The sequence below is a fragment of the Coptis chinensis genome, chromosome 7, assembly GCF_015680905.1.
Source record: "Coptis chinensis isolate HL-2020 chromosome 7, ASM1568090v1, whole genome shotgun sequence".
Taxonomy (NCBI): Eukaryota; Viridiplantae; Streptophyta; class Magnoliopsida; order Ranunculales; family Ranunculaceae; genus Coptis; species Coptis chinensis.
The window spans coordinates 66,294,199-66,308,405 of NC_141462.1; positions in this window are offsets into that span (position 1 = coordinate 66,294,199).

Here is a 14,207-nt window from a genome sequence, read left to right on the forward strand (position 1 = left end):
GTTGGGTACCATTACTTTTGCGATCGTCCCGGCAAGAAGTCATTTCTAGTGTCTCTCCTTAAATCTGATAAAAATTGGGAATTCTTCGCGGTGTATTTGTCGGGGAATTGGATGTTCGCAGAAGCTCAACCTTTTGTTCCTTTGAGATACTTTAAATTTCGAAGGCACGGTGAGTTTCGTGCCATTATTCGTTATTTTCATTTGATAGCTTATTTTTTTATCTTTCCATGTTTGATTTTAGGCTGGTTCACAGACTCGAAAAGTCATACAGGGAGTATTTCGCCCATTCTCAGCTCGCTGATATCTATAATATTGGGGAGCAACAAAACCAAGTCCTTGGTCTTGACTTTGAAACGGGTTACCCCCTCCTTCTGGACCTTTCACAGTCTACTATTAAAGAACACAAGCACCCCCTGTACCGCAAGCCCTTTGCCCCTAAGGTGAAATCCAAAGCTTCCCCATCTCCCTCTCATAAGAGAACCCCATCCCCTGTTCCCTAGGTCCTTCACCTCCTTATAATCCCCTCATTGACTCCAAGTTGTTATATGTCTGTGATTGGGAAGAAGATCCACCTCTTGCTATCAATACGATGAAATTTACCCCAGCCCCCGAATTGATTCTTGACTCTAACTCTGATTCATCTGATAGTGAAATCCAAGTGGCCCAGGTCTCACAGGGTCCTGCCAAAAAACCCCGAACCGAAAGTGGCTCTCCTTTGGCTCCAACCCTAGCTCCACCCCTTAACTTTGCTACTGCCGAACGTTGTAGTGGACAATTTGTTGCAAAAAATCCTGGTCAGCCCCTATTTTCCGTTAAGGTTAAAGGCCAATCCCTTACCGCTGCAGACTCTACTTTAAAGGATCCTTCTGTGGCTTCCGATGTATTCCATGGTGCTCATATGCCCCTTGATTTTTCTTATGCAATCGGTGGTACCCTTACTGCACACCGCGACTCCTTTTTCCAAAGCTTGGAGCGGGTAATTTCTTTCTCACACTTCTGTTTGTTGTATTCGTCTTCTAGACATAGCCCCAATGCCTATAGATTATAGATTCGAGGCATCATAGTATTTTTGGCTAGCATGGTATTAATCGAGAAAGTTGCTAATACTCTTGAGCAGGAATGTGTATAGAATGACAATGTTTTCGTATACTTTTCCAATGGAGTCAAAAGTCTCGCTAGATCGATTTGTTGGCAAAAGCGTGAGCAAGGAGCTCCCAATGTTTACTTTAAGTTGGAGAAATTTAGCGTCATTAATGTTGTGATGACAAAAGCAGTTATCAATGAAACTAGAAATTTGATATGAACCCTGACAATATCAAAATTATAGTGTGCATGCTGCCATGCTAGCAAGGATTGCATGGAGTGGCTATACTATGGATTTGTGGCACATTGCTTGCAAGCATATTAGTCATGCGGCTCCATATCTTACTATATGCTTATTCTCATTGAAGCTGGTAGCATTCCAAAAGGATTAGTTCTTCTAATATTAGCACCTGTTGTGTATTTTCACCTGATTATGTAGTTCAGAGGCTCTTGCTTCCAATATTTCGTCTCTATGTTCTTTCGCTAACCTTTTTTCACCATGTTTTCAATGGTATTAATGGTCGACCTGGACTCCGTATCACACTAGAAGATGTTCAAGCCGAAATTAAAGCTTTGAAAGCTGACCGTAAAGCCATGGAGAAATCTTATGCATGTCGAGGACTTATCGAGACAACTGACTGAGAATGAAGTTGAAATGAGTAGCCAATTTATTGATAGGTTGAATTGTTTTTGCAAAGATTATCAACGCAAATTTGACGAGCGAGTGAATAAACTTGTCACCAAACAAGTTCGAAAGGAATTGGCTAAGTTAGAAAAAGCCCCTGAGACTACTGCGAGCGAAACTCCCCTCACTGCTGAAGTTCCCACTTACCCTCTCGATCAAGCGCCATCAGATGTTGTTGTGGGCACCTTTGGAACCCTTTTTGTTCCTGAAACCTCTGTTGCAATCCGGCTTGACACTGCCAAGATCAATCATACAGTGCACTCGAACACCACACCCAATATTAAGGCTTCTGCTTCTACTGAAAAATGATTGGACATGTTTTGTGATGTCTCATTTATCTTGTTTTGTACTGATATCTTGTGGATTTATTGGTACTCCAGCCATGTCTCCCCTTTTGCTTTACTTGTCATTCAGACTTTGGTTCTATTTACCCCGTAATACCGTGCAATCGAACACCACGACCAATAATGAGGCTTCTGCTTCTACTAAAGAATGATTGGACGTGTTTTGCGTTATCTAATTTATCTTGTTTTGCACTGATCTCTTGTGGATTTTGAGCTTGGCCCATGTATATTTTGAGTTCTTGGAAAGCCTTTTCACAGTCGTCTATCCATTCAAAATTCATTGTTTCCTTGAGCAATGAATGGTTACAGAGGACCAAAGGTTTACATTTGTCAGAAGATTTCGAAATGAATATATTAAGTGTTGTAATCCTTCTAGCTAAAACTTGCACGTCCTTTATAGTTTGCGGCGAAGGCATTTTGTCTAATGATCTTATCTCCTCCGGATTGGCCTCAATTCCCCTCTGAGTTACTATATAACCTAAAAATTTCCCCGACGACACTCCGAAGGTACATTTTTCTGGATTTAACTTCATTATGTGCTTTCTCAAAATCCCAAAAGTTTCTTCTAAACCCTACAAGTGTTCTTCCTCTGTCGTCCTGCTTTTCTCAACCATATCATCGATGTAAATTTCCATTTTCTTCCTTATCTTGCCTGTGAACATCTTCTATTCTAACCTTTGAAATGTTGCCCCTGTATTTTTTAAACCAAAAGGCATCTACGCATAACAATATGTTCCCCCGTTGACCACGAACAAAACATGTCCTCATCTGATCCGGTTCATAGATCTCCACCTGGTAATATCCCATGGATGCGTCCATAAAGGAAAATATCTTGAATCTTGTTGTCCTGTCCACTAAATCATTCACTCTAGGCATCAAATAGCTATCTTTAGGGCATTCTTTATTGACATCCGTGAAGTCTACACACATACGTACCTTCCCATTCTTTTTAGGCACTGCCACCACAATGTTCGAGAGCCAAGTGGGGTACATGTTATCTTTTATAATGCTAGCCCTTAATAATTTCTCTATCTCTTCCTTAATACTATCCACATACTGCAGACGAACACTCCGTGGTTTCTGCTTCATAGTACAAAATATCCCGATATATCGCGATATTTGGGGATATCTATCCAGATTTCAGAGAAAGATATATAAATATCACGATATGTTTAAAGATATATACGACTGTAAATATCGGTGATATTTTGACGATCTTTCGATATTTGTGATATTTGAGGATATTTTGCGATATTTGGGGATATTTGGCGATATTTTGTGTATATAACAATTTTATTTAATATTTACCATTATATTTCAAATAAATATAAATAATGTATCATGATATATCAATAAATATCCACAATATCCATGATATTTGTCGATATTTTGGATATATCCACGATATTTGACATTGATATTTGCATGTGAAACAATGTCAAATATCCCCAAAGAGGAGGATATATCTACGATACATATCCAAAATTGAATATCGATAAATACCTATATCCTGATATTTTGTACTATGCTCTGCTTCACCGGCTTTGCATATTTATTCATATTTAACCAATCACAAACAAACGTCGGGTCTATTCTGGATGTTTCTTCCACTGTCCAAGCGAACACATCTTTGTTTATACTCAGAAACCTTATTAACTCCTTCCACATCTATGGTAACGATGATCCTATACCAGTGAGTTTTTCTTCCTCCCCTTCCGCCAAGTTGATAATTTCTACCTCCTCCATGGTCTTGGACTCCTTCTGTGGATGAGGTAAGTCCGCGGAGAGCTTTATCTATAACTGCTATGCTTTTTCTCGGGATTTTTAGCCTTTCTGCCCTCCGCTATCTTTCACCATATCTTTGACAGTTGCAAAATAACTTGACTGTGCCGCAGACTGATATGATCACCCTTAATCTCATAAGTGCCCTATGACGTGGGAAATCTCACCACTTGGTAGTAAGTAGACGGGACAACTTTCATTGCATGAATCCATTTGCATCCCAGAATCATATTATACTGGGACGTACGTAGACTCCACTACTACGAATGAGGTCATAATTGTAACTGGTCCTGCAGATACGAGCAATTTTATTTCACCTAAAGGTTCAGTCATACTTCCATTAAAACCAAATAAGTTATTTCTAGTTGGTTTCAGTGCAGTGGTCTCTATATGCATTTCATCTAAGGCAGAACGAAACAATAAATCTACTGAGCTGCCACAATCAATTAAAATTCTCTTGGTAAGATAGTTACCTACTATGAGTGTTGCCACCAAAGGGTCATCATGGGGCAGACTGACCTTATCCCTATCTTCCTCAGTGAATGTTATGTTGTTGTACCCAGTTATACTCAGCGGTATAGCCCTTGGCAGTATGTTCACCTCACATACCTGTTACAACAGTGTAGTTTGCCTTATCTTGTCTCTCTGGCCATTCCTCGCCGGTATCTCTCCGTTGTAAATAACATTGATAGTTCTCAGAATTCTACGCTCTTCGAGCATCCTTCCCACTTCTCTGTCATCTGTGATGAACTCTTTCGAGTGACCTTCATCAACCATTTTTTGAATCAACCATTTCAGCGCATAACATTCGTTCGTGATGTGATTCCGTAGTTGGTGATGATGATAATAGGGCTTATCCGCCCTCTACTTTGGATAACTCCGCGATGGTATGTAATCCTAGCGATTTTTTATCGCTCAGAAAATGTTCTCCAGGGGTTTATTCAACCGTGTGAAAACTCTATCCTAATATGGCCTTCTGTTTCTTTCTTCCCTTATTTCCCTTTCTCTTGGGTGCTCCGTCGTATACCCTTTGTTTTTATATTCCACTTTACCTTTTCTCTCATCCTCCCTTTTTACCGCTAACTGCTTTTCCGTTCTTCTTTGAAGTCTGCGGCACATAATCTTCACATCTGATGTATTTCTCTAGCTTCAGATACAACTCTGCCAAACCGGATATTCTTTCTTCATTTCTAACAATTGACATATGAACCTCACTTCCTTGACAAACTCCATTTCTGAATGCTATCACCGCGGTCTTCTCATCTAACTTTTCTACTTTCATTGCCTTTGCATTAAATCTTGAAACCAATTTCCTTAGCGTTTCTCCCTCTTCGATCTTGTTTTAGATAGAACAACGCGGACACGTCCACCGCTCTCCTCTTCTGATGAATATACTGGGTGACAAATGCCTTTTCCAGATCACTGAACCTCTTTATATTTCCAGTTGACAACTGATAAAATCAATCTGAAGCTCCCTCTTTCAAACTCGCAAAAGCATACACCATAAGCCATCAAACTTATCTTCTTGCCATAAAGCTAACTGTTGACAAAAGTGCTGTAGATGGTGGACTTCCATCAAATCTATCAAAACGAGGTTGTGTGAACCTTCTTAGGACTTCTATTGACCTTATCGCTGCCGCCAGTGGGTTATGATTTAGTCCACTTATTATTTGGCTCGTTGCTCCTCTGTTCTCTTGTTGTATTGGTCGTAAAACTTCTCTTTCTTTCTCTAGCATGCTCTGTATTTGCTGCAAGGTCACCCCATCTGCATGTCACCACCTTCTGCTTGTAGATCTGGCTCTTTCTCAGCCACTAGCTGTAGCTAGCAGTTCTACTTCTTCTAAATCTTCCTCTTCTAACCCCTCACCCAGCTCTTTTTCCGCTATTCTCACCACCGTTGATTCCTTTTCTCTTCTAAGTCTTTCATTTTCTTCTCTTAACCGACCCAACTCAACCTCCATCTCCTTCATCTTTTCCCCCACTGTCAGATCTACCGCACATTCTATTACATCGGTCCAATTTGTCTCCTTTCTTGCCTCCGCCACTGTGATCTCCATCTCATTTTCATCTCTTGCTTTTTTTCTTGGAGGTGCAATCTCTTCTCTACCACTGTGACCTTCTAACCTTCGATCCCCGTCAGATGACGCCAATTGTTATGACCTATATTTCTTTGACCTAAATCTCTGTCTCTATGACCTAAAAACCTCCCTCTTTCTCTTTTCTCTTCCCATTTTATATCTCTGCTCTGCAGTTTTTTCTCAAACCTTGATCTCTCCACCTATCCTTCCATCGTTGTTCTTCTACGTGGTGTACTTTCCAAGGTGTGCCACGTGGTGTACTCCCTAGGTTCGTGGACTTCTCTTGGGCCTAGTTAACTGAACCTTTTACATTAGGCTATAGGCCTCCATAGGTAGAAATAATGCTATAATAGTAGGAAAATTTCTTTAAAGTTGTCTTTTGTAAGTTTAGTTGGGTTAATAGATGGGCTAGCCATAATCAAGGATTAATGGGTCATCTTCCAAAGTGTATGATATGCAAGCTCTGAACATTGTTTCATTTAAGTTTTAATGAATGGGTAAGTACGTGTTTAGTGAAAAAAAATAATGTTGCTATCATTGGAGATGCTATATGGTAATTTGTAGCGAAAATAAAAAAATCTACTATTTATATACTAAAGCAGAGACCTCTAATGGAGGATTTTCTCTCTCCTATGTGGCACTCTAATATGAAAGACATTCTTTTCTAATAGACTACAATCTCATGTACATGGAAACTCTTTGGAGAGTTTGAGTGTATTTCTAATTTTTATATATTTGGTCAAATAAAAAAAATTGCTAAAAAATATGTGATTTGTAAAAGATAATTTCCTATTACGAATCAAACACTTTTAGTATTTCAATTCTTATATATTTGATCAAATAAAAATATTGCTAAAAAAATAGGTGATTTGTATAAACTAATTCCTTATTACAAAGCATACAATTTTAGTGTCTATGATAAAATACTGACTTATTTCGAATATATCCTTAACACGGCCTTAAAATATAGTTAAAAACAATTATATAAAAGATAACATCACAAAATATATAATAAAAAATAAAAAAAAAATAACTGCAAAGCAATAATGACAAATATTTAAAAAAATATATAATACTGAATGAAATTAACGTCAAAAAACAATTAATGGGGAGCCGAAAACTGGATGCAAATACATCGAACTAACCTCAAATAATATTTAACGGAAAATCAGAAACTGGATGCAAATACAAACATTAAACTAATCCTAAAAAGTAATTAATAGAAAACTGGAATATGGATACAACTGCATTAAACTAACTTTAAAGAATAATTAACGGAAAATCAAAATTTGGATGCAAATACATCAAACTAACATAAAAAAATAATTGTCGGAAAATCGGAAATTGGATGCAAATGCATTGAGCTAACCCTCAAAGATTAAATTAACGGGAAATCGGAAACTGAATGCAACTGCATTAAACTAACCTCAAAGAAAAAATAATTATAAATTGGGAACATGATGCAAATGCGTGGAACTAATCTTAAAAAATAATTAACAGAAAATTGGAAACCGGATGCAACTACACTGAACTAATCTCAAAAAATAAACTTGATGCAAATGTATTTAACTAATCTCAAGAAATAATTAACGGGAAATCAGAAACTGGATGCAAATTCATTGAACTAACCTTAAACAATAATTAACAAGAAATTGGAAACTAGATGCAAATACAACTTTATCAAATAATAAACGAGAAATCGGAAACTGGAAGCAGATGCATTAAACTAATCTCATAGAATAATTAACGGGAAATCAGAAACTATGTGCAAATGCATTGAACTGACCTCAAAGAACAATTAATAGGAAATTGGAAATTGGATGCAAATGTATTGAACTAACCGAAAAGAATAATTAACGAGAAATCAGAAACTGGATGCAACTGCATTGAACTGATCTCAAAAAATAAATGACGAGAATTGGAAATTGGATGTGTCACACCCCGAATTTCGACAGAATTCGGAAAAACATTATTTGTTTCCGACTCTTCGATCTCCGAGGTGTGTGACGACTCTCAACTCCCAAAACCCATAAACAGTTTAAATATCTGCGATAATAAAACCAATAAAATTTTTAACTTAAACAAAAGTCTTCTTCATGACAAAGATTCACAAATAAGATTAGGTTACAACTCTCATTTCAATAACTCTTTAATAAAATTTACAAATGAAAATACATTATCATTGTCTAGACCGAAATTCTATATCACCTCGGGAAAACAAAACAAATCCGAGAGATGCAACGATAACGCAAAACCACAAGCAAAGAACCACTCTTCTTCAACACTAAACCTCATCAAAACTTATCAACTATGTTCATTGAATGAACACACCCGATAAAGAAACATGCAAATCGGGCCAAAGATTATAAAAATGCTTGGTGTGAGTAGCTCTAAAAACAACATATACCTATACAAATATATACATAATCCATACGGCAGCTTAGTTCCTCCACCGAGGCCTTTAACTTTCAACAACTAATACAACATACTATAATGCATCATAAATAAGGCATGTAGTTCCTCCATCGAGCCTTTTTAGGTTCTAACTAAACATATAACCAACCAAACATATTACCATAATTAGATTATTTAAGGCTTTCCTTGCGTGTCCCTAAAATTCACGTCAGATCTATGTCTTACCTAGTTTCCTAGCTACTACCACAATCGCTACCCAATGCCAACATGTACATCCACATGCCTCCCCTTATATAATGAACCACTCCATCGAATAACCACCTCGAAATGGATGTCAAGACACCGTAAATCCTCACACGGAAGCAATTATATAAGTAATGCCCCTATTCGGCATAAAATATCGCGCGTCTCGTTCCAATATTTGCGAACGGAATAATCAAGCCACTATTCGGCTACGATTGCCCAACACATGGGTCAATCAACATCTTATATATATACAACATCTTATATATCACATCTTATATATCAACATCTTATATATCAAGCCACTATTCGGCTATGATTGCCCAACACATGGGTCAATCAACATCTCATATATATACAACATCTTATATATCAACATCTTATATATTAAGCACTATTCGCTTCTGATTGCCCAACCCATGGGTCAATCAACATCTCATATATATACAACATCTTATATATCAAATACCACACAGGCGGATCACATGAGTTGTGGTAGTCGGGGTTCTGCGATTTTCGTTACGTAATTTATTTAGGTGTCATACATTTTATGACTCATAAACGCGTTCACTATATCAATGCATGTCAAATACATTATTGCACTAAGCCACAATATTTAGAAATGTGTCAAATATACCTCATAACCATTTTCATTCTTTCACGTACAATATATTATTGCACTAAGCCACAATCCGTAGGCAAATATTCACCAATCATATACTACCTCATAAGAAGATCTCACATATATATAATAATGGAGTGTTTATACATTTATTTATCCCAAACATATTGCATTATATATATACATATATCCCAACATATTATATAATGTCACAATATCAACGTCAAATCTTAATTAGATAATGACCAACCAAGTTATATAATATCGATAATATTTTATTACTATATTTGTCCATACAAATCAAATAGGTGAAAACTCTGGAAAAGTCAATATTTCATAGTCAATCGGTCAAAGGTCAAAGTCAACCGTCAATGGTCAATACCAAAGTCAACCGTCAATGGTCAACACATCATGGTCAAAGTCAAAGTCAACATATCATGGTCAAAATCAAAGTCAACATGTCATGGTCAAAGTCAAACTGTCGTTTCCGTGCTCAATGTTCAATCAGGTCATAAATGGCCATTCATGGTTAAGGCAAAGGTCCAAAGGTCCATGTTCATGGGCTCATGACCAAGGTAAAAGGTTCGGACCCAACCGCCAGCCCCAAAACCTTATATTAAACTGGTCCACAAATTAATATGGAACTGGTCCGAAACAACGGATTAATCCGGCCCAATAACTAACTAGTGTTTAGGCCCAAAAACTTATACTGAACTGGCTCGAAACATAATTGGATTCGGCCTGAAAATCTTTAAATTAAACTGGTCCAAGAAAACTAGTTAGATTTTGGCCCAACCACTTAATCTAAACCGAGCCCAACAACTTAAAATAGAATCCGGGCCCAAACAAAACCAAAAGAAACTGGCCCAAACAAAACAACCAAAATCGGGCCCAAAACTTAAAATAGAATCCGGGCCCAAACAAAACAAGCTAGGGCCCAAGAACTTAAAACATTTCGGCCCAAATGAACTAATTAGCTTTTTGGCCCAAAGACTGAACTCGGCCCAAGTCCAAGCCCAGCCGACCAACAGGTCTTCTTCCTCCTCTCCCTCAGCTCACCTGCTGCTCTCTCCTCCACCACCAGCCACCAGCGGCCCTCCAAACTAACCGAAATGGTTCGGTTTTGATCCCCTAGAAAAACCCCATCTTCTCATACCCACAAAACCCGATTCCCTCATACTGTAAAAACTCAACCCGACCGCCATTGACGCCTGTTCAAGGCTCCCAACAGCCCAACCACCGTACTCCAACACACCCCCTTCCATCGACAACCAACACGACTACCTTATAAATTTCATTTAACCCTTCCTCCACACTAGATTGACATTTCGTCCGCCATTAACAGAGCTTCGACAGCTCCCATCTACCGCCCCCACACCCTTACACGACCCCCATCACCAACAACTTAATCCAACCCCGATCCATCTGCCTCCAGCCAACAACCAATCAACCCAACCAAAAACAGCCCACGCACAACAAAAAAGTTCAAAGAAACAATAAGGCAGTACTGCAGGACCATTCCCTTATCTTGGGCTCGCGACGACGCCCTCCCGAGTTTGGAACCGTTCCCACAGTTCACTAAAACCAATATCCACACCACTTCATTATCCCATTTCGACAGTCTAACAGCTCAATAACACAGGATTTCAACAGTTCAACAGTGTTTGACTAGAGTTTTAACAACTCGACGAACACGACGTCGAATAAAAACAATATAATGAACAGTATAAAAAAACAGAAACATTAGACAGTATACCGATATTCGAAAACGATAAATCCGGTGATATAGCAAAATAGCTACTCACCTGAATTAAAACCCGACGAATCCTCCGTAGTCCGAACCATCGTATTTCCACCCACCGAAGAAAAACAAACGCGAAATCATTTCCATTTTCATTATTTTTTATTCTCTCGAACCCTATTTTCCGAACAATGTGTTTATATACTTGGGTCCAAACCCCAAGCCTAACACGACTTCGGCCCAAAACCCAGGGCCACGTATCCCGAAGTCCAATCCGGCCGAATTTTGAAAATAAATAATTAAATTAATTAATAAATAATTAAATATGTATTTTAAAAATACGGGCGTTACAGGATGCAACGATCTGTGCATTGAACTAACCTCAAAATATAAATAACAGAAAATCAGAAACTGGATGCAAATGCATTGAACTAACCTCAAAACATAGTTGGGTTATATGTTGTGGGAATGTCTCGATAAGTATAGTTTTGTATTTAAAATAGTGTTTATCTTATCTCTTTCCGTGTGATTGGGAACTCCTTGCTATTCAAGTAACTTCAATATATATGAACTTCACCTTATTAGGCAATCTCACAAAACTTCAATCAAACTTTTTTTATTAAACAACAAAATGAAGTTGAAGGGTTTTATCAAAGGTGAGTTTTTTTTTTTTTTTAAAAGGAGAGTGAGACTTTCACATTATAAGAAATTTGGTTGAGTGATCAATATAATATTAATATATAATAGTTCTGCATATCTACAAATATTTTCAGAATAATTAATATAATAACACCCGTTCGTAGATAATTTTTGAAGATTCCACATAGTGAGTCATGCATAATTTAAAGAATAATTAATGGGAAATCGGAACTGGATAATCTCACATAGTAAATCAAACATAATTTACTTTTTATGTCATGTTTGCAAGGATACTGCAGATGGATCAATAGAAGTTGGTATTACACACCACATTGGATAATTAAAAGGAAATCGAAAACTAGATTCAAATACATAACTGAGCTCAAAGAATAACTAACGGGAAATCAGAAACTTTATGCAAATGCAATAAACTAAACTCAAAAAGAAATTAACTAGAAATCGGAAACTAGATGCAATTGCTTTAAATTTACGTCAGATAATAACTAACGAAAAATTAGAAATTGGATGCAAATCCTTGAAAAATATTTATCGGGAAATCGGAAATAGTATGCAAATACATCAAACAAACCTCATATAATAATTAATGGGAAACCGGAAACTGGATGCAAATGCATTAAACTAAACTCAAAAAATGATTAACAGAAAATAAAAAACTGAATGCAACTTCATTGAACTAACTTCATAGAATAATTGGTGGGAAATCGGAAACTAAATGCAAATGCATTGAAATAATCTCAAAAAATAATTAACGAAAAATCAAGAACCGGATATAATTGCATCGAACTAACCTCAAAGAATAAATAATCTGAAACTAGATGCAGATGTATTGAACTAACCTTAAAGAGTTATTAACGGGAAATCGAAAACTAGATCCAAATGCAATGAACTAATCTCAAAGACTAATTATCGAAACATTGAAAAATGGATGAAACTGCACTGAACTAACCTAAATGAATAATTAACAGGAAATTATAAATTTGATGTAACTGCATTGAACTAATCTAAAAAAATAATTAATGGGAAATCGGAAACTTGATGCAAATGCATTGAACTAACTCAAAAAACAATTAATATAAAATCAAAAATTGGATGCAACTATATTGAACTAACCTCAAAGAGTAATTAACAGAAAACCAAAAACTAGATGCAACTGTATTAAACTAAAATAAGAAATTAACTAATGGAAAATAAAAAATTGGATTCAAATGCATTGAAATAACCTCAAAAAATATAATAGTTAACTGGAAATCGGAAGTCGGATGTAACTGTATCGCACTGAGTAATTAGGAACCCAAAACGAAAGTGAGTTTATAAAAATAGACTCTTATATGTATGCAAACTATATAGAAATTGTAAACTATCGAACTAACTTAGAAAATCAGAAACTGGATATAGATGTATTGAACTAACCTCAAAGAGTAATTAACGGGAGATTGGAATCTGGATGCAAATGTAATAAACTAATCTCAAATACTAATGAACGAAACATCGGAAACTGGATGCAATTGTACTGAATTAACCTTAATGAATAACTAACGGAAAATCATAAAATGGATGTAATTGCACTGAATTAACCTTAAATAATAATTAATGGGAAATCTTGGAAACTTGATGTAACTGCATTTAACTAACCTCAAAGAATAAATAATGAGAAATTGGAAATTGGAAACTGGATGCAATGTACTATATTAAACTAACCTCAAAGAATAGTTAATGGAAAATCAAAAACTTGATGCAAATGTATTAAACTAATAACCTTAAAACATATTTGTATTATATGTAGGGGGAATAAATGTCTCGACAAATATAGTTTTGTATTTTAAGTAGTGTTTATCATAATTCTTTTATTGTGATTGTGAATGCTTTGCTATTCAAGTAGCTTCAATATTATCTTCACCACATTGGGCATTCTCACAAAACTTCAATCAAACTTCTATTGTTAAACTTAACAATAAAAAGAAATCGATGAGTTTTATCAAGGTTTGATGCTTCCATTTTATAGAAAGTGGTGCAAGAAATTTAAATGAGTAATTAATATAATTTTCATATCTCATAGCTATGCATAGTTACTAATATTTTTTTTTAATAATTTAATATAATGACACCCGTTCGTAGGACACGTTCATGTGAGAAATCTTTTCAAGTGGGAGTAGTGTATTATTTGAGGATATGGAAACAATCACACATTAGTACGTAAGCCGAGCGGTGATGATTTACCGCTAAATCACCATAAATCTAATAAAACTATTATACAAGTTAGATCAAGTTTAAGATAATTCCATTTGAAAATTACGGATGGATTAATATTCTAAACCACAAAATGAAGAGACTATCTCAATTTGATCCCTTAGCTTCCAAGTACTTATGCACCATAATTGCTGCTCATTAACGTATTTCAGTTTATTTTCAATAAAAATATATTCTGATTCAAAAATTTGCCGCTAAATCACCATAAATCTAAGAAAAATATCAGACAAGCTAGATTGAGTTTAAGATAATTCTATTTGAAAATTACGGATTAATATCCTAAACCACAAAGTTAAGACACTATCTC